This window comes from Mustela erminea, chromosome 8 (genome assembly GCF_009829155.1).
Source record: "Mustela erminea isolate mMusErm1 chromosome 8, mMusErm1.Pri, whole genome shotgun sequence".
NCBI classification, from domain to species: Eukaryota; Metazoa; Chordata; class Mammalia; order Carnivora; family Mustelidae; genus Mustela; species Mustela erminea.
The window spans coordinates 69,558,666-69,579,360 of NC_045621.1; the positions used below are offsets into that span (position 1 = coordinate 69,558,666).

Consider the following 20,695-nt stretch of genomic DNA (forward strand, 5'->3'; position numbering starts at 1 on the left):
TGTCTGCCTGTGCTCACTCTCGCTCTCTCTCTCTGACTAAATAAATAAAATCTTAAAAAAAAAATTGGAAGTGTAGTGATGAAATTTACAAGGATACTACATAAATAATCAGGTTGGTCTTATTTGAAGGATCAGAACAGCACCATCTGTTGAATTATTTCTTCATCAGATGCATCCCATTTAATAACTGGAAGATTGCATGGTTCTTTTTTTTTTTTTAAGTTTTATTTATTTATTTATTTGACAGACAGAGATCACAAGTAGGCAGAGAGGCAGGCAGAGAGAGAGAGAGAGGAGGAAGCAGGCTTCCTGCTGAGCAGAGAGCCCGATGCCGGGTTTGATCCCAGGACCCTGGGATCACGACCTGAGCCAAAGGCAGAGGTTTTAACCCACTGAGCCATCCAGGCACCCCCCAATCATAGAAATTGATCATCTCACCTTTTCCTGAAGAATGGTGATAACATTTCTGATCCTGAACTGTGTTTCCAACCACCAGACATCACTTGACTACCTATGACCAGTGGTCTAAAGTCATTTAATATTTTACATCATATGAGAATTGAAGGGGCAAAAACTAAGAGCTATATTTTGCATAGCAAACATGTAAAGTAATAGTTTTACATTTTTCTTGCTCTTATAAACTTAATGTCATTAATCATCATTCTTAAAATACCAAGCTCACTCTACCTTATTCTAAAACTATTGAAGTTTTTTTTATAAGATTTTATTTATTTGACAGACAGAAATCACAAGTAGGCAGAGAGAGAGGGGGAAGCAGGCCCCTTGCTGAGCAGAGAGCCTGATGCGGTGCTCGATCCCAGAACCCTGAGATCATGACCTGAGCCGAAGGCAGAGGCTTTAACCCACTGAGCCACCCAGGCACCCCTTCATGGTTCTTTTTAATTATTTATCACACTTGCTGAAAGAGAATGATCTGTCCTACACATTTCCATGTGACTTGCAGTCCCTTCCTAATGGAAGCACGTATTTCCTCACTTATTAACATTAGGTTTACCCGTGTGACTTGCTTTGGTTGATGACATATGAGACACAGTTGATATGTAGCATCTTAACAGAAGCTTGAGAGTCATTGCATGGTCCAACCTTCATACTCTTTACACTCTGCCATAATCACGAGTGTCTGCAATAGGTGTTGCTCCTTCATCCTGTTCAACCTGCATCCTGAAATGAACACACATTGAGTGGAGAGAGCCGTACCTAACTCTTTCCATGAGTAAGAAACAAACCTTTGTTGTTGTAAGCCATTAAGATATTTGCATGTTTCTTATTGCAACACAAACTAGCAAAAAGCTCATTCATACAATATCCATGCAGATTAGCACAGTAGTTATCCATTAAACATATCTGTCAACTATGCAATCCACGTAAAATCCAGATGAAGTGCTCGAGTCCAAATGTCTTAGATAAAAACATGCCGCACAAAAGAAATGTAATTGATGTTAATCTTAATTTTCTACCTAGGACTTTCTCACTTATTTGGAAGGTTGATAACAAACAGGTTGTTGACATAATATAACCAGTTCCCCCATGTTCATTAAAAAGATTTTCACTGTGCTCGAATTAAGACTGTTATCAGCTTGTCTCTTCAAATAAAAACTATGGGCTTACTTTTAAGGGAATCGTCATTTTTGGTCAAAACATTACTAATTCCCAGAGGATTGTATAGAGTGAGAAATCAATTTGCATTTATGAGTTTGTATAAACAATTCAGGTGATTTCCAACATTCCCAACAACATTAGAAGCAAAATCATGTATTAGAACAGAGCATAGAAGCACTGGGAACCAGACAGCTTTCTGTGGGATTTTATAGCTCATGAAGCTCCACACCATAATTAGTTTGTCTTCCAGTTATATTTTATCCTAAAAATCCAATTTTTACAATTTCTAGGCTTGACATCTTTAAGACCAAGTGCTGCAGCCTCACTTTTGAAGACAGAAATACTTTCAAGTTCTATATCTACACAATGTCTTGATCATTGGTCATATTTATGAAAACATTAGGTAAATCAGTTGCTTCATACAATGTTGGCATAAAGTGAATCCCAAGGACTGGTAAATGAGGTCACATTCCTCATTTCTGGCCCTGGTCTTATACTTACAGATACTTTTGCCTCCCTGTGATTATAAAGAGATTTACCACTTACTTGTGGGTTGTCAGACTAGGAACAAATAAAAAGACTTTGGAAAATACACCCAGGCCTTGTATAGCAGGGGGTTATCTTCCCATTAGCTTCACTTAGGGCGGCAGCACCACTAAGCCCGGTTGGGCTTCTCCATCTAAGTATCCTAGTAGTCACGTCCTCCTGGCTTTAGGAAGGGCAGCTTGCAGGTTGGTTCCTTGACTTGTACCCCAAAGGAGAACCTTCCTGAATGCCTGTTCCCCACTCTCAATCTACTCTAGGACAGGCTGACCTACTAAGCCTACTGTACTGATGGCCTGTGGACCCTGGGGATAAGATGTTCAAAAGGAGAGTCAAACAGTGACCTATATTACTGCTGAAGAAATCCACATTGATTGCCCACACAAAACAGTCTGTACCTGGCTTCCCTCTTCTTTTCTTTAGGAAAGAAATATACTTACCAAATGGGGGAGCTTGACTCAGCCTCCAGGCCAGACAAGTTTTCCAACACTTCCACTAAGTTTAACAAACCATTCATTCAGTCACAGAAAGGAATTCTTAGACAACCCTGCCTTCATCTCTCTTCCAAGTAAACCAGCACTGTGACCTATCACCATCATGCATTTCACTTCAACATAGGTTGTAAACCCGACATTACATTATTTTGTGGTTGTTTAAACAGTCAATTATCTTTTTAAAAGATTGAAATAATAAAGAATCCAATACATTTACCTACCTTGTTACCATTTCCAATGCTCTTGATTCTCTTTGGTACTTTCATATTTCTGCCTAAAAGATTTTGAGAACACTGGTAATGAATTCTTTCATCTTTTTTTTTAAGGTTTTATTTATTTATTTGGCAGAGAGACAGTGGGAACACAGCAGGGGGAGTGGGAGAGGGAGAAGCAGGGTTCCCGCCAAGCAGGGAGCCTGATGCAGGGCTCCATCCCAGGACGCTGGGATCATGACCCGAGCAGAAGGCAGACGCCTAACGACTGAGCCACCCAAGCGCCCCTCTTTCATCTTTTCAATGTCTGAAAAGTCTTCATTTTTCCTTCATTTTTAAAAGGTATTCCAGTGTAGGATATCTATAACAGTATTTTTGTTTCAGTACTTTAAAGATGTTGCTTTTCTTTTTATTGTTTATGTTGTTTCTGTCAAGAAATGTTCTGTCATCATTATCTTTGTTCCTCTGTATGTGTCATGTCTTTTTTTTTTTTTTTTCCTCTTCAGTTGTTGCTTTCAGTATTTTCTCTTTATAACTTGTTTTAACCAATTTGCGCCTTGGTGTTTTCTTCATATTTCTTGACCTTGGGGTTTGTTGAACTTCTTGGATCAAGTTTTTAACAAATTTGGAAAAATTGGGGGTTCTTACTATTGCAAAGATTTTTTTTTTCTGTCACTCCCACGTCCCTTTCTGTCAGGACTCCAATTACACATATATTAGGCCACTTGAAGTTGTCCCACAGCTCACTGATCCCCTGTTCCTTTTGTTCCCTCAGACTTGTTTTTGTCCAAGCTCACTGTGGATAGTTTATACTGTCATGTCTTCAAGTTCACTCTTATTTTTTTCTGCAATATCCAATCTATAATTAATCCTATCCAGTGTATTTTTCATCTCTGTCATTGTTTTCATCCTCACAAATTCAATTTGTATCTTCTTCAGATCTTCCATGTCTCTACTCAATATATTCAATCTTTCTTCTAGTTCAGGGTTTCTCAACCTCAGCACTACTGACATTTGGGGCTGGGTAATTCTTCATTGTGGGGGCTGTCCTGGCCACTGTATAGTGGTGCAACAGCCTTCGCTGCTGCCCACGAAATGCCAGTGTCACCACTTCTGCCAAATTATGACAACCAAACTATCTCCAGACATTGCCCAAGTTGCCTGGGGAGAAGCATTCCTCTATTGAAAGCTACTACCAGATTTTGGAACATACGTAATACAGTTGTGATAACTATTTCAGTATCTTAGCCTGCCAAATTCTATCATCTGTGTCAGTTTTGTCCCATTTCTATCGATTGACCTTTATCCTTATAATTCTCCTGATTTTTCACGTCTTATAGCTTTTTAATTATTATATTATATATTTTATTATTATATAATATTATTTATTATTATCTACATTATGAATTCTACTTTCTTGTGGATATTCTTATATTCCTATAAATATTCTTTTTTATTTTAAATATTTTATTTATTTATTTGACAGACAGAGATCACAAGTAGGCAGAGAGGCAGGCAGAGAGAGAGAGGAGGAAGCAGGCTCCCCGCTGAGCAGAGACCCCAACACAGGGCTCGATCCCAGGACCCTGGGATGATGACCTGAGCCGAAGGCAGAGGCTTTAACCCACTGAGCCACCCAGGCACCCCCACATAAATATTCTTATATTCCTATAAGTAAATTGTGTCTGGTGAAGACACAATTGACCATTACCCTGTAGAAGACATGATTCCAAACATTATATTTTCTTCCTTGTAAATATTGATCAGTTTTTCCTCTACTAGCAAATTAATTTTAGCATTCCTGAAGGCTGCCCTATGTGTAGGTTCTTTGGATTCCTCTTTGAAAGGGTTTTTTTTTTTTTTTTTTTTTTTTTTTTTTAAAGATTTTATTTATTTATTTGACAGAGAGAAATCACAAGTAGATGGAGAGGCAGGCAGAGAGAGAGAGAGGGAAGCAGGCTCTCTGCTGAGCAGGGAGCCCGATGTGGGACTCGATCCCAGGACTCTGAGATCATGACCTGAGCCGAAGGCAGCGGCTTAACCCACTGAGCCACCCAGGCGCCCCAAAAGGGTTTTAACCTCTTACTGTTTCCCTCATTAATTAATGAATCAAATAAAAGCTGACATGCACTTTTTAATATTTGTGTGACAGTCATGATTTTGCCTTATTTGTAAAAATATCTATTAGTAGCATATATGAATTATTGTAATGTATGTGATTATTATTATTATGTTTGAGAGGATTTGGAGAACATGTCAAACTGTCCTTTGGAACAAAGTACGTTTTTGCTAAGTCCTGGCTTGGTTTCAAATTCTTTATGACAAATCTGGCTAGCCACCTATTTTTGTAAATAAAATTTTGCTGGTACACAGCCACTCATTCGTTTACACATTGTCTCTGGCTGCTTTTGTGCTACAAAAGCAGACTTGAGAATTCTAACAGGGACCATATGACCCACAAGCCTAAAACATTTACTCTCTGGACCTAGATAGGAAAAGTTTGTTGACTCCTGCTTTCTGATTTGACACCAACCTGCTTTACCATATTAACTGCAATTCTGAAAATTCTATTACTTATTTAAGCTGAGATTGACAGTTTTTTTTTTTTTCTGTACCTACAAATGGATGTGCAATGCTGTTTGCAGGGTAGAGAGAGCATCTGCCATTTAGGAGACTAAATAGCATAGTGCTTACTATCTCCCATTGGCCTTGAAGTCAGAGTGGACAGGGTTTGAAACCACACTCCCTCACTTAGGGCTGAGAGACCTTGGTCAGGCTGCTCACTCTTTAACCTCCCCAAGCCTCCATCAACTTACCCATAAAGAAGAAACAGTATAAGCAAATGGTCGAGTTCATTCTTCTATACATAGCTGCCCAATTTTCCCAGCACCATTTATTGAATAGACTGTCTTTTTTCCACTGGATATTTTTTCTCACTTTGTTGAACATTATTTGACCATAGAGCTGAGGGTCCCTACCTGGGCTCTCTACTCTGTTCCAATGGTCTATGTGTCTGTTTTTGTGCCAGTACCATGCTGTCTTGATGATCACAGCTTTGTAGTAAAGCTTGAAGTCAGGCAACGTGATGCCCCAGCTTTGTTTTTCTTTTTCACCATACACAAAGATAAACTCAAAAAGGATAAAAGACCTCAATGTGAGGCAGGAATCTATCAAAATCCTAGAGGAGAACATAGGCAGTAACCTCTTTGACATCGGCCACAGCAACTTCTTTCAAGAGATGTCTCCAAAGGCAAAGGAAACAAAAGTGAAAACGAACTTTTGGGACTTCATCAAGATAAAAAGCTTCTGCACAGCAAAGGAAACAGTCAAAAAAACAAAGAGGCAACCCACAGAATGGGAGAAGATATTCGCAAATGACACTACAGATAAAGGGCTGATATCCAAGATCTATAAAGAACTCAAACTCAACACCCCAAAAACAGATAATCACATCAAAAAATGGGCAGAAGACATGAACAGACACTTCTCCAAAAAAAGATAAAGAAATGGCTAACAGACACATGAACAAATGTTCACCATTGTTAGCCATCAGGGAAATTAAAATCAAAACCACATTGAGAGGGGCACCTGGGTGGCTCATGGGTTAAAGCCTCTGCCTTCGGCTCTTGTCTTGGTCCCAGGGTCCTGGGATCAAGCCCCACATGGGGCTCTCTGCTCAGCAGGGAGCCTGCTTCCCTTCCTCTCTCTCTGCCTGCCTCTCTGCCTACTTGTGATCTCTGTCTGTCAAATAAATAAATAAAATCTTTAAAAAAAAAAACAAACCACATTGAGATACTACCTTACACCAGTTGGAATGGCCAAAAATAACAAGACAAGGAACAAGTGTCGGAGAGGATGTGGAGAAAGGGGAACCTTCTTACACTGTTAGTAGGAATGCAAGTTGGTGTAGCCACTTTGGAAAACAGTGTGGAGATTTCTTAGGAAATTAAAAATAGAGCTACCCTATGATCCAGCAATGGCACTACTGGGTATTTACGCCAAAGATACAGATGTAGTGAAAAGAAGGGTCTTATGTAGCCCAATGTAAATAGCAGCAATGGCTACAATGGCCAAACTGTGAAAAAAGCCAAGATGCCCTTCAACAGATGGATGCATAAAGAAGATATGGTCTATATATACAATGGAATATTAGTCAGCCATCAGAAAGGATGAAAACCCACCTTCTGGATCAATATGAATGGAACTGGAGGAGATTATGGTGAGTGAAATAAATCAAGCAGGGAAAGTCAATTATCATATGGTTTCACTTACTTGTGGAGCATAAGGAATAGCATGGAGGACATTAGGAGAAGTAAAAGAAAAGTGAATTAGTGAATTGGGGGAAATCAGAGGAGGAGACGAACCATGAGAGACTGTGGGCTCTGAGAAACAAACAGAGTTTTGGAGGATAGGAGGGTGGGGCGATGGGTAATCCTGGTGATGGGTATTAAGGAGGGCACGTATTGCATGGAGTACTGGGTGTGGTGCATAAATAATGAATCTTAGAATACTGAAAAAATAAAATTAAATTAAAAAAAATAAAAATAGGAGCACCTGGGTGGTTCAGTGGGTTAAGCTTCTGCCTTCAGCTCAGGTCATGATCCCTGGGTCCTGGGATTGAGCCCCACATCCAGCTCTCTGATAAGCAGGGAGTCTGCTTCCCTTCCTCTCTATGCCTGCCTCTCTGCCTATTTGTGATCTCTGTCTGTCAAATAAATAAATATTTTAAAAGTAAATAAATAAAAATAAAGAAAGAAAGAGGAATGATGATACCTCATATGGTGGTTGAAAGGATTAAATGAGCTGCTATATGTGAAGAGCGTAATGCCCAGAACATAGAAATCCGTGTTGTCATTGGCCATAGACCAGCTTTGGAAAGCATAGAAAAGTAACATCTAGACTTATTTTGTAACTTTCTAAAGTATTTTTTTTAAGAGATTTTATTCATCTCTTGACAAGGAAAGAGAGAGAGAGTGAGCACAAGTAGGGGGAGCAGAGGAGGGAGAGGGAGAAGCAGTTTTCCTGCTGAGCAGGGAGACCAATGCAGGGCTCAATCCCAAGCCTCTGGGATCATGACCTGAGCCTAAGGCAGACGCTTAACAGACTGAGCCACCCAATCACCCTTGTAGCCTTCTAAAGTCTTATACCTGGGGGCGCCTGGGTGGCTCAGTGGGTTAAACTTCTGCCTTCGGCTCAGGTCATGATCCCAGGGTCCTGGGATTGAGCCCCACATAGGGCTCTTTGCTCAGCAAGGGAGCCTGCTTCCCTCTCTCCCTGCCTGCCTCTCTGCCTGCTTGTGATCTCTATCTGTCAAATAAATAAATAAATAAAATCTTTTTAAAAAAATAAATAAACAAAATAAAGTCTTATACCTATTTCCAGACTGCCTGACTTCAAGATTTTCTCCACTATTCCCATGATGTTTTCCCATCCCTAACTCATGAGGCAAAGCACTTTGAAAGCTGTGCGTCTGGTTAGTTGGGAGCACTTCGAGGAGAAACCTCACTAAGGCATCCCTAGCACAATCCCATCCTTATTGGGTAGACTGATACCAAAAAGGGCCTCAACTCTTCTCTTTCCAGTATCCATGCCTCTTGATGATGTGACTTTGCAGCTTCTCCCATCTTGAGGTAGAATCGATTTTCCCTACTTCTGAATCTCTACTGGCCTTGTTGCTTGCCTAACCAGTACAATGCAGCGGAAGCGAATGTGTCATTTCTGAGATGAGAACTCAGGTAGCCTTCCACGCTTCTGTTTGCTCTTTTGAAACCCTGCCTCCACGTGATAGCCAGCCTGGGTTAGCCTGCCAGAGGACAAGAGTGCAGGAGGAAAGTCGTCTCATCCACGGCCATCCCAGTCTAATCAGCTCCTGGCCGACCTGCCAGCTGATCACAGATTCAAGGGAACCCAGACGAGATTGACAAAGCCCAGCTCACATCAGCAGAACTACCTAACCAAGCCATATACTCATGCACAAAAATACGTATTTATTATGTGCCAGAATAAGCAAATGTCTGATCATTTCTATTATTGGAATCTGGGTACTTGATGATTGTTGTCTGCTGTTATTCTCTTGGGGAGTGCTGAGCATCCATATCCAACACATTAAAATACAGCGCTCATCTGAAATGTGGTCCTACCGCAGCCCCGCTGTGTCAGGACATTTGTGAAATGATCAGTTCAGATACATACTGAAGTGGAGAACTTCCTGGGGAAGATCTGGACCGAATTCCTAGCCCTTGACCACAAAGATTATGTAATAGTATCATGAGAACTTTTAAAGAAAAGATTGTAAATAGTTGTTCCATCTACAAGACCAATTCTTATAATGGGGCCATTATTAGAACCAACACATCTGGGGCACCTGGCGGCTCAGATGGCTAAGCGTGTGCCTTTGGCTCAGGTTGTGATCCCAGAGTCCTGTGATAGAGCCCTACATGGAGCCCCACAAGGAATCCCACATAGGGAGACTGCTTCTTCCTCTCCTTCTGCTTCTCCCCTGCTTGTGCTCTCTTTCTCTCTCTGTCAAATAAATAGGTAAAAATCTTTTTAAAAAATATTCTCTAAAAAAAAAAAAAAAAAACTAAGAGGTCTGCATTACAAAAGGATTTTTGAGTTCCCACTATTTAGCCTCCTGTTCGGAAACAGTAGTTAATAAAACAAAATCTGAGTACTGCTTGAGAACACACTGTTCCTTCTGTTCCTTGGGACTATAACAAGAAATAATATGATTATATTATGGCACTCTTTCTCAAGGTAGCTAAAAAGGGAATAAAATTCTCTCAGGGTCTTGTGAATCTAAGGCAGACTATGCCTTTGCCTCTTCCACTGTACTAAAACTCTGCCACCCTCTCTCACTTTAAGCCAGTCATTTCATTGCTCTGGGCCTCTGTTTCCTCATCTGTCATATGAGATTATTGGATTATTTCTCCAGTCTCCTATTCCTGTCAATTTCAGATACATATTTTTTTTCTTAACAACTTTTGTTCCTACTCATCCAACATTTATTTCCTATCTATTATGTGTCAGGCATTTTACTAGTCACTGGAGATACATCAGTGAATAATGAGACATGGCCTCTGCCCTCACATTAATAATGATAACAAAAATGACAGCAAGCATATCATTAACAATAACTGATACCATATTACATTATAGGTCCTGAAACACTTTCACAGGCATTTTTACATTTGACCTTCAGTGTAGGCTGTTAACGGGTTAGGACAAGTATTATCATCTGCATTTTACATATGAAGAAGCTGAGACTCAGAACCATTCAGCAATTTGGCCAAGGCTATGAGGAACTCATTATCATTTAGAATTTAGAAATTTTGATCCTGGGTATTTACAAAAAAAGTTTTTAAGATTTTATTTATTTATTTGACAGACAGAGAAATCACAAATAGGCAGAGAAGGAGGGGGAAGCAGGCTCCCTGCTGAGCAGAGACCCCCCAATGTGGGGCTCAATCCCAGGACCCTGGGATCATGACCTGCACCGAAGGCAGAGGCTTAACCCACTGAGCCACCCAGGAACCCCTACACCTACCCACAATTTTCTATTGTGAAATGTTTGAAACATACTAAAAAATAATGGGATGAAAAATCCCAAATACCTATAACCCCAAATTTAAATTTACCAATATTTTGACCATGTTACCTTCATCTTCCTCACCCCACCAACTTTTTTCCTTTGCAGAACTATTCTAAGCAAACCCCAGAGAGGGGCACCTGACTGGGTCAGTTGGAGGAGCACAGGACTCCTGATCTCGGGGTTGCAAGTTCGAGCCCCACGTTGGGTGTAGAGATTACTAAAAAAAATTAATAAACCAAAAAAAGTTAAACAAATCCCAGAGAGCATGTTATTTCATCTCTTCATACTTAATAATATAAATCTTTAAAAATTGAGCATTATTTTTTAACACAACCACAATGCCATTTTCACTTTCACATAATACTTTGTCTCATTTAGCTAGAATTCTTGATTGTTCACTTAGATAGTGTATACAAATGTGTATAAACTTGTCTGAGCAAAGCAGGTTCTTGGTTTCCAGATCATCTCTCCCTCCCAAAGCACTAATTTTGTGGAAGGGAATACTGCTTGCCCTCCGTGTCTCATCTTGCCCTTTCCTTGGAATATGGCCATGAGGAATAAAGACTGTTTCTCAGCCTTTCTTGTGCCTGGATGTGGCTATGTGAATAAATTCTACTATAGGAGATGTTAACTGAAGCATTGTGTTTCGCTCCCGGGAAGTGTTCTAGAAGGGACTGAATATGTTTTCTTTGCCCTTCCTCATTTTTGCTGATAACAATGTAGAATCAGTAGCTGGAACTTAAGCCTCTTGATCTATAAGGCTGTGTACTAAGGCAAGTAGTTGAGACGCCAAGAGAGGAGCAGATCCCTAATGATCACGGAGTCACCATATCAGTTTAGAAGTAAACTTCTATTTTCTCAACTTCAAGCCGATACATTTATCTTGGGTTCTCATTGTTTTGACACAAGTAGCCAAATGAATCCTAACTTACTCACATTTCTGTGTAACTTCTTTCTCTATTTCTCCATTATGGTGGAGTTAGGTGCCTAGAAAAATGGGTTAGCTCTGAGCTAATGTCTCTTCATCTAATATAACTACTTTTTAAAAAAGATTTCATTTATTTGTTTGACAGAGAGAAACAAGTGAAAAAGGAAACGCAAGCAGGGGGAGCCCGAGGGGGAGAAACAGGCATCCTGCCAATCAGGGAGCCTGATGCAGGGCTCAATCCCAGGACCTGAGCCGAAGGCAGACGCATAACAACTGAGCCACCCAGGTGCCCTAATATGACTATTAATTAAAGTGTGTTACATTCAACTTAATTTTTTTAAGTGAGTTTTCTTTTTTCTTATTTTTAAACATTTATTTATTTGACAGGGAAAGAGATCACAAGTAGGCAGAGAGGTGGGGGGGGAGCCGGTTACCTGCCGAGCAGGGAGCCCAATGCGGGGGGTGGGGGGGGGGGCTCCATCCCAGGACACTGGGATCATGACCTGAGCTGAAAGCAGAGGCTTAACCCACTGAGCCACCCAGGTACCCCTCAATTTGATGTTTTAAAATGACAGATTGTTAACTTCCAAAGTCCTTTCTCTTGGGTCTGTCCTTGCTATATAATCAACATCTTTCTTGCCTTCTTAATTGATAGACTATCCAAATACACCAATGGCTTGGTTCTTAAAAGAGATGTTTTGTTCATAAAGTTTGCAGAAAGGACTTGGAGAAGGGTGGAAAAGGCCTGAGCTGTTGAATTTATAACAAGCATTGGATACTAAAATCAAACCCAGCCTCCTGACCCATCTCAGATCTCTGTAAATACATCCCTGATTTCAGAGCTAGTCTGGGTGAGCTACAGTGAGCTGTCACAGTTGATGTAGTCATTATCAGAAGATCACAGTATAAGTACAGAAGTTCAAATATTGTCAACAGTTCTACATTTAAAAGATTTCTTATGTAATTTTACAGCTGGTAAATCAACCCCTGATGACACAGTGAAACAGGACCAGGATATTAAAGCATTTAAACATAGGTTTTTAATTTGTTAACCAAACATTAGGACATCTCCTCCGTCTCTTTTCATATGAAAAAACAAAAAAAGACCTGCAGTAACAAAGAAAATTTTTAAACGTTCTTTCAAAAATGTAGGCTGTTTTCTTACAGTCCAAAACTCTGCATTGCATAATCAAATAGAAGCTAATAAAAATGAAGGCAAAACCGAGAGACTGAGCATTATTTTTTTCTGTTATCAATAGTCCTCTATTAAAGCAGTCTGTCAAATTTTATTTTAAAGGGATGTGAGTAATGGAGTTATTAGATCAATATCCTCAGGGTAGTGTTTTGAGCCAAAATGGAAACTCCCATAGGTACAGAAATTTCTGGGCCTGATGTCATTTATCTGCTGATAAGAAGTTTAAAGAATTGTCGTGTATTTAGTAACTGCATGTGAGAGCAAAATGCTAACACATACAAATTGTACACTTCCAAGGAACTAGTGGAAAATAATTCCTAATAAAGAAATCATAGGGAGTAAGTAAAATCCTGCTTTATATCTCAGTCTTTTGAAAAAAAAAAACTTTAATTTTCAACTGCCACAGGCAGTAAAAGGTAGCATTCAGATGTTAATTCTCTGCACTCTGTTAGGAAGCTCCCTTTACATGGATATACATATACTGTTGCAGACAGTATTTTCCAAAAGGGGCTGAAACCGTATCGCTTGGATCCTAAGTGCTCTCTCTACATCGTGACCTAAACATTTCTCCCTTGGAGATGTAGAGTTTATGTCCTTTCCCCTCAAAACTGGGCCAATATTTGCGACTGCCCCAACCCACAGAACACTGCAGAATGAGCACACACACACTCACACACACACAAACAAACAAACGAAAAAACCCGCCATGCATTTAGTCTTCCTCCCCTGGAACACTCACTCTAGGAATTCACATGCATGTTGTGAGGAAGTCCAAACTAGCCCATGCAAAGAAACCGCCAGAAGGGACCCCTTGTGGATATCCTGGCTGAGGGCCAGCATCAAGTGCCAGACCTGTGAATGAAAACTCACTCAGGAGACATCAGTTCAGTCTTGAGTCTTTTCAGCTAAGGCTTCAAATATAGTGGAGCAGAGACAAGTCATCCATTCCCACTGTACTGACTGGCTGGCTGAGGGAGAAATGGGGTGATGCTGGTGGAAAGGTACAGACTTCCAGTCATGACATGAGTAAGTTCCAGGTATCTGAGGATGTCCAGTATGGTGATGACAGTGAACAATACTGTGTTGTGTAGTTGGAAGTTGCTAAAACAGTAGATCTTAAACGTTCTCACCACCTCCACAACAAAAATGGCAATCGTGTGAGGTGATAGATGTGTTAACTTACTTTATTGTGGTAATCACTTCCCCATTTGTGCATCAAATCAACATGTTGCACATCTTCAACTTACACAATGTTCTATGTCAATTATATCTCAAAAAAGCTCGGGAAAAAAAAACTGTACGTTTCTTAAATTGTTCAAGCAGTTGAGAAAAAGCCCTAACTGGGACATTGCTGGTTCTGCTCTTTTTTTTCCCCCCTTCTATTTTGACTTAGAGAGGAATATGCATATATTTGCAAAAATGTTGTTGTTGTTGTTCAGGATGAGTTTACTGTAGAGAAATTACATTTTCCACAAATAGAATTGACATTCTCTTCCTCTCTCTTTTTAGTTCTCATCCTGAATAAAAATGTAATTCCTCAAGTCAAAATATTTGATCTTGATAGGGCTATCTAAAGTAAACTTGAAGGACTGGAACCTTCATTTTGTTGAACCCTCGTATTGCAGAGGGTACTTCCTGACTGAACCTGAATTCATTCTTTCTTCTTCTTCTCCTCCTCCTCCTCCTCCTCCTTCTTTTGGTCCTCGGCAGAATGACAAAGTAAATAATCCCACAGGAGAGTCAGGAAAGGAGACATCTTACCAACAAGAACAGAACTACCCAGCATTTCTCACTTCCTTTGATTTACTCACACCACAGCCCTAGGTCTTGAAACCAAACTTCCTGCTACTCAAGAGAAAGGATTTTGAATAATTGTAATTCTATAAAATCAGTTATTGGTTTTGTCTTGTTGGAAAAAAAGAGTAATCTAAGGCTATGTGTATTAGGAGCATGACTGTGAGAGGAATTTTACTCAGGAGCAAGTGAAGATTCTCACAAATGCTCAAAGTCTACTTGTTCCAGAAGCCCTAATACACACATTTTCCCCTTGCTGATTCTTCTTTACTTCACCTCCTTGAAATGCTAACACACAGCTTGTCAAATCTATAAAACTCAAGGCAATGTGCATCACTCCCTCTCTTATTCCCTCATCTCACTAACTAGCATCATTGCTCTCTTTGGGCACACATCCACCAGGTGTTTTCCAGAAAGATTCTATTGGCTATTGGCTCTTCCGCTCACTCTTTTCCTCTTGCCAAGTCTCTAGGGACTGATCTAATGCGTTTAACCATCCCCCCTTTTTAAAAAAAAAATAAATAAATGAAGTCTTTAGGTTTGTTTTAGTATTTCTTCTCACCTAGAAACTCCACTGGCAGGTTGAGGCCCTTGTATGGTATCCAGTGATAGATGCTGAATCCCATCCTTACTGGTATTTGCTCCTTGGAGGTGAAAAAAATAAATGTTTTATAAAGCTCAAATTGGCCTTATCAAACAAAACATCTGCTAGATCAGTGAATGACTGGTGACAGCAGGAGACAGCAGTGCTGGCCTCTCCAATAGAAGTCACTGCAGTTAATGGAAGCTATTATGGGAAAATTCTGGCAAGAAGTTTTCTTTCTTTTTTTTTTTTTTCCCCTCCTCGACAGCTAAAATTTTTTAAAAGAAAAAAATGTATTCAGTTGCTAGGGTAACTGTGGTTTCAAAACTACTGTAACAAAAGCCAGATATCACATATCAAACTACCAAATTGTTAATTTGACTGGTATTTTAAAATAACTACCTAAAAGAGATATTTTCTCCTTATCTAGCTAGCGAGGGCAGAAGAAAAGAGGAAATACAAGGAAGCCAAAGGAGGAGAATAGAGGAAAAGGAAACTGGTAGATTCAAGAAATGTTTTTGCTTTGCTAAATACTTGTTGGAAATAAAAGTCCTTTCACCCTGTTACAGATATATTTGCATACAAGAATTATTTAGTTAGATTCAAAACATGAGGAGAATACTGAGTTATCCTGTTTTCAATTTCTTTTCCCACATTTCAAACCCTGCCTGGGTTTTAAGTGAATGGTTTTCTGTGGGCACTTGGTAAAGGAACTGGTTACTTAGGAGAGTCATGCATGTTCTGAAATCTTTTATGGGTGATTGGGTTTTCCTGTGTCTTACTTTTCATCACTTGATTTAAAGGGAATATAATAAAGCCATTAAGGGCTTGGACGCTGGAGTCAGACATAACTAGGACTGAATTCCTTTTTACCTTTTACTAAATTCCTTTAACCTCTCTGATCCTGTTTCTTTGTTTATAAAAAGGATATCAGGAAAAACATCATAGTTACTTCAATAAATAAACTTCAAGGAAAGAAATAGAGGGAGAAAGACCTATAGATTAGAAGAAATTTGAGAGACTAAATGTGTGGCTAGTGCTTGGATCTGATTTGAAAGGAAAAAGAGCAATTGTAAAAACTCACTTATGAGACAACTAGGAAGACTCAAAACACTGATTAGGTGTTTATAATATTAAGGAATTAATTTCAAATGTGTTTAGGTACGATTATAACAAGGTATTATGGTTTTGGGTTTTGGTTTTTAGGTTTTTTTTGTTTTTGTTTTTGTTTTAGTCTTTTGATATTCTAAAACCTACCAGGATATTTACAAACAAATGATATGTCTGAGATCTGCATTAAAATAAAGGAGGAGGAAATCTCCCTTAAATAGAGATTAAACAAGCTTGGCTAGGAGCTGCCAATTGTTGATGAACATAGAAGGGCTCATATTCTCTCTACCTTTAAATACATATTTGAGATTTTTCCATAGTAAAAGTTTAAAAAGAGAGATAGCAATTAATACTTACCTGATAAGAGTTATCATGCAGATTAAACGAAAAGCACTTGGCAGAGTGCCTGGCATATAGTAAGTGCTCAATAAATGTTAGCCCTCTCCAGAAGAGACAAGCCCTCCTCTTTCCCAGGTGCAGACCTGTGGAAGCTAGGCCCATGGAATGGACTGTGGACTGGAGCAGCTAACCTTACTCCTTCCCACCCAGGCAAGTGCTAGCTGTTCCTACTTCATCTTTACCCAACCTGATTCTCTACTAGGCCCTGTGCTTTCCACACACAAGGGAAAATTCTGTCATACTATAGCTATTGGCTTTGGCTTTAGATCCACAGTTAAGCTTTAGGTGGGACTGCGATTTCAGTGGAAAACAGGAGGCAAGAACTTTTTTTAAGCTCAACTCTTAAGTTTTGAGCATATTGCCCGGGTGGTCCTATAGAGTTTTATTTAATTTTTGTAACAATCCTTCCAAGTCTTAATTCTTAGTTTCAGTTTACAGAGGAGGAAACTGAGAAGGGTCCTCTTCTGGTCTGCCCAAGAACACAGCCTTAAGAGGTGTGCTCACATGGAACTCCTGAAAGTCCCAAAGGGCCCAGCAGTCCTGGCTAGCAGCCTCCTTGCCTCTCTTCTCCCTGCCCTAGCTTAAAAACAACCACAGCCCAGGAGAAGTTAAGTTGATATTCTCAATCAAGAGTCTGAAATCATAGTTATCTGTCCTCTGGACTAACTAGCAATGCTGATGTGCAGCAGGGGGTGGGAAAGATCTGAATGTTTGATGAGGAGAGTCACAGGCTTGGGTGGAAGCTTGGGGCCCTGAGAGGGGAGGCTCAGGAAGAAGTAACAGAAAGAAAAGGGATTTCAGGATTGCACTGACATTTGTGTTTAATTTTCCTCTTGTTCTAAATGCTATTTAACTTTTAAGGGAAAGAGAAAACAGAGAGATACCTTATAAGAGAACTGTTCAATTCCAAAAATTAAAACCAGCCAGCTGCCATCCAATACTGTCGGCCTTCATTCAAGCTCCAGCTGTAATTTAGCTCGGTAGTTGCGCCGACACCCTAAACTTGCAAATGATGAGTTGACTTTGGAATCCAGCTTATTTAAATAAAGCGGGCCCGCTCCACGAAAGGCGGGTATCTGATTACAACCGGAGTTACTGGTTGTTTACATCCAACATTCCCGGGAATGGAGCGGCAGAAAGAGTCACCAGGAGAAACAGAAAAGGCCAGCGACCAAACACCCACGGAGAAAGTGCTAGTGCCTCGGACTGCAGTAGGGTTAACCTCCTGGGTCCCAATCCAGAGCGTCGGGAGGGCTTGGCTCTTTCAGCAGGCACTGGGAAGATTTCCAACTAGCCCTCTCCCCGCGGTGGCCCTGAGGCCCTCACTGTAAGGCCACTCCCGCAGGCAAGCTGCTGGAAGGAGCCGACACCACCCCTCTGCAGGGCCAACCTCCCCAGGCCTGACCTAGCCCTGCTAGGAATCCCAGATCCTCTCGAACCAGCTGGGCTACTGTCCTCTTAATTAAGAAACAATAACTATTTAAGAAGAAGCGCAAATAACCCGCTCCTGCGCGCCCAGGCTTGGGATTGGAGTTCCGGCTGGGGAGGGAGCAGTAGGGATGCGAGGGTGGGGTTGGAAGCGAGACTGCGGGCGGAGGCCGCGGCGACCGGAGCACCCGGCGACCCGCCTCCTGGGCCCCGCCCTCAGCCTTCTCACCCGGTGGGGACAGGAGGGGTGGGGAACCACCCCCTTCGCTGCGACAGTTCTTGAGTGCAGGGATCCAGAAGCCCGCAGGGAGAGGGCGCCGAGCGCGCGAGTTGGCGGCTGGGAAGTGAGAGCGATCCCCAGTCCAGCCGCAGGCCCCTCGGGCCGGGAGCGCGGCGTCACTGCCACAAAATCCTTTTCTTCCCCGGAGGGAGCCGTCCCTCGATCCCTTAGAGGGTGGAGATTCCTCACGTTCCCTCCTCCCGCTCCCCGGGGTCGGAGGGGAGCTGTGGCATTAGGCTGGAGTGACTATTCCGCGTGCCCTATAATTACGCACACACTGAAATCTTCACCGTTGACTTAAGTTACTTGGCGCTGCGAGGGCTGGGGCCCTGCGTATTGATTAAACGCAGCCTCTATTTACCTAAACAATAAATGTAGAGATTAGCGATGTTCACTTGATCACAATAATGGGGTTGACAATTAGGGGGCAATGCATCCCAGATGTAGCCGAGCCTATGGGAGGCAGGCGGGCGGCAGGCTTCTGGAAGAGGGGCGCTCGGGGGGCCTGCGGAGGCGGAGGTGCGGAGCCCCGCGCAGAGCTGGAGCCTGCCCGCCGAGCTCCGCAGGAGGCTGAGGTGAGGCCCAGCCGCCGCCAGGCCGCGGGCCACCAGGTTCCGGAGGCCCGCAGCGGGCTTTGGGGGACCTAAACGTCTCCGCGCCCAGGTAGGCATCTGGAGCGCCGAGCCCGCCTCCCTGCGGCGGTGTCACCTGCCTCTAGGCTGTCTCGCCGGCTGTTGCCGGGCTGGGAAGGACGATGGACGCCGCTGGCGCGTGCCCGAGTAAGTGTGTCTGGGTCATCAGTGTGCACTCTGCGGGCGGCAGCGGGAGGAAGGGCAGGGGGAGGCGCACGTGTCTAATGTGTGCGGAGCCTCCCTCTTCCCCTATGTGTACTCCTAGAAGCGAGTCAGGGTGGAAAAGTCAGTCTGGTCTTGCCTTCGGGGTGGGTGTGACATCCATCCGGGGTGTGATAGGAGAGGCCAGACGCTCAGGGTTGGACTCTAGAGTGGCAGGACACCAGAAAGCATGGACTTGTGGACCCAGGAAAGGCCTGATCCTCGGGATATCACAGTACAGGGGTTCTGGGATTCTTGGTGGGAATCTTGGAACCAGCTTCTTCCTGCGCCACTCACTGTGCGGGAGGGCCCTGAGAAATCCTAGGAAGCAGGGGATTGAAAGGAACTAACTCAGAGCAGAACTCGGGAGAGCAAGATAGAGAGTCATAAAGGGAAGATGAGAACAGCTGATAGTGGTACGTGTGAGTCTGTGAAATCGTGATCCATCTAGAAGAGTTTCGAATCCTGGGTTCCCATCCCATACCGGCTGCAAAAGACGCAGGGAGCAACTCTCCCAAATCAAGTGGTTTCTCAGTTTTTTCCCTCTTCCCTCTGTGCCCCATTATCAACCCATTATGCCTCCCATCCCACATTTAGGTACGGACACAAGGATTTGTTCCAGACATCCATGAACAAACCAGAACGAAGCCCTTTCCCGCCAAACCACTAGGGCTTGGAAATACACAGAATACACAGTGCCGGCCCAAACTCTGGGAGCGGGAACCCGGGAGAAGACTTGAGCGGTAAGAGATCTAGAGCATTAGAAGGAGGGAGGGGAAAGGAAGAGAGAAGGTTTCGAAAGAGAAAAAAGAGGAAAGAGGAAGTGGAAGGAGCAGCAAGGGTAGAGTTGGGCGTGGGGTTCGGTTACAAACGCACCCCCACCCCCGCCCCGCCAGGCGCCCGGGGTCTTTCCGAGCGCTGTCTGCGTCACCGCAGAGCCCAAGCGGACTGGGGGAGGGGAAGATAAGACAAAGGGAGTTCTCCTCTGGGAAGTGCGAAGTGCATCTGTCCTCTCCTTGCAGGCTCTGGAAAAACTGGCAGGAATTTCCTTGTCGTGAGAAGACCGACGAGCGTCTGCAGCAGAGACAACTACAAACAGACTTAGGGCCGGGAAGGAGGGCGGGAGGAGGGGTGGCGGGGGCCAGCTTTGATCGCTTCAACTCTGTTGTAATTTTGTCTTCACATTAGCCAAAATAGTCAGCCCTAGCTAGGAGTGCTGTTCCGCGGAGTCCCCTCTCACCCCACCCTTCCACCCCCACGTCATGTGCACGCGGGGAGCTAGGTCGCCGCTCCTCCCCGAGTCGCGCCTGAAACTTCAAGGGCTAATGGTTCTGTGTTCCTGCCACAATTAGGAGCCCACACAGCTCTCCAACACTGCGTTAAACAAGTATGTAAGTCATCCTCCCCCTCTCCGGGGACAGACCCGGGGAAGGAAGGCAGCTGGGACAGCTCCGAGCGGTTGTCCCCCGTTAGGGGGAGTGGCTTCGCTGTGACCCCCAGCTGCTCCTCCTGGCCTGGGTCTTTCTAAGCCCTTCCTTAGAAAGTAGAGAAAGGGGCAAAGAATGTGCATCTCGCCACCCACCGGACAAGCCAGGCGAGCCTGTGTCTGTGCTTGAAAAGTTTTCTAAATAAATCGCTCTGGTGGTTCCAAGCAGCGATGAACAGAGGCTGAACCCGGGTCTTCT

At 42.7% G+C, this 20,695-nt stretch overlaps 1 long non-coding RNA gene across 1 annotated transcript; it reads left to right on the forward strand.

The window, feature by feature from the left end:
• The first annotated feature begins 17,606 nt into the window (after window positions 1-17,606).
• Window positions 17,607-20,409, forward strand: LOC116596839. The gene is made up of 3 exons (XR_004288334.1): window positions 17,607-17,796; window positions 19,608-19,753; window positions 20,033-20,409. It is a non-coding gene; the product is annotated as an uncharacterized LOC116596839 (long non-coding RNA).
• The last annotated feature ends 286 nt before the right edge of the window (window positions 20,410-20,695 follow it).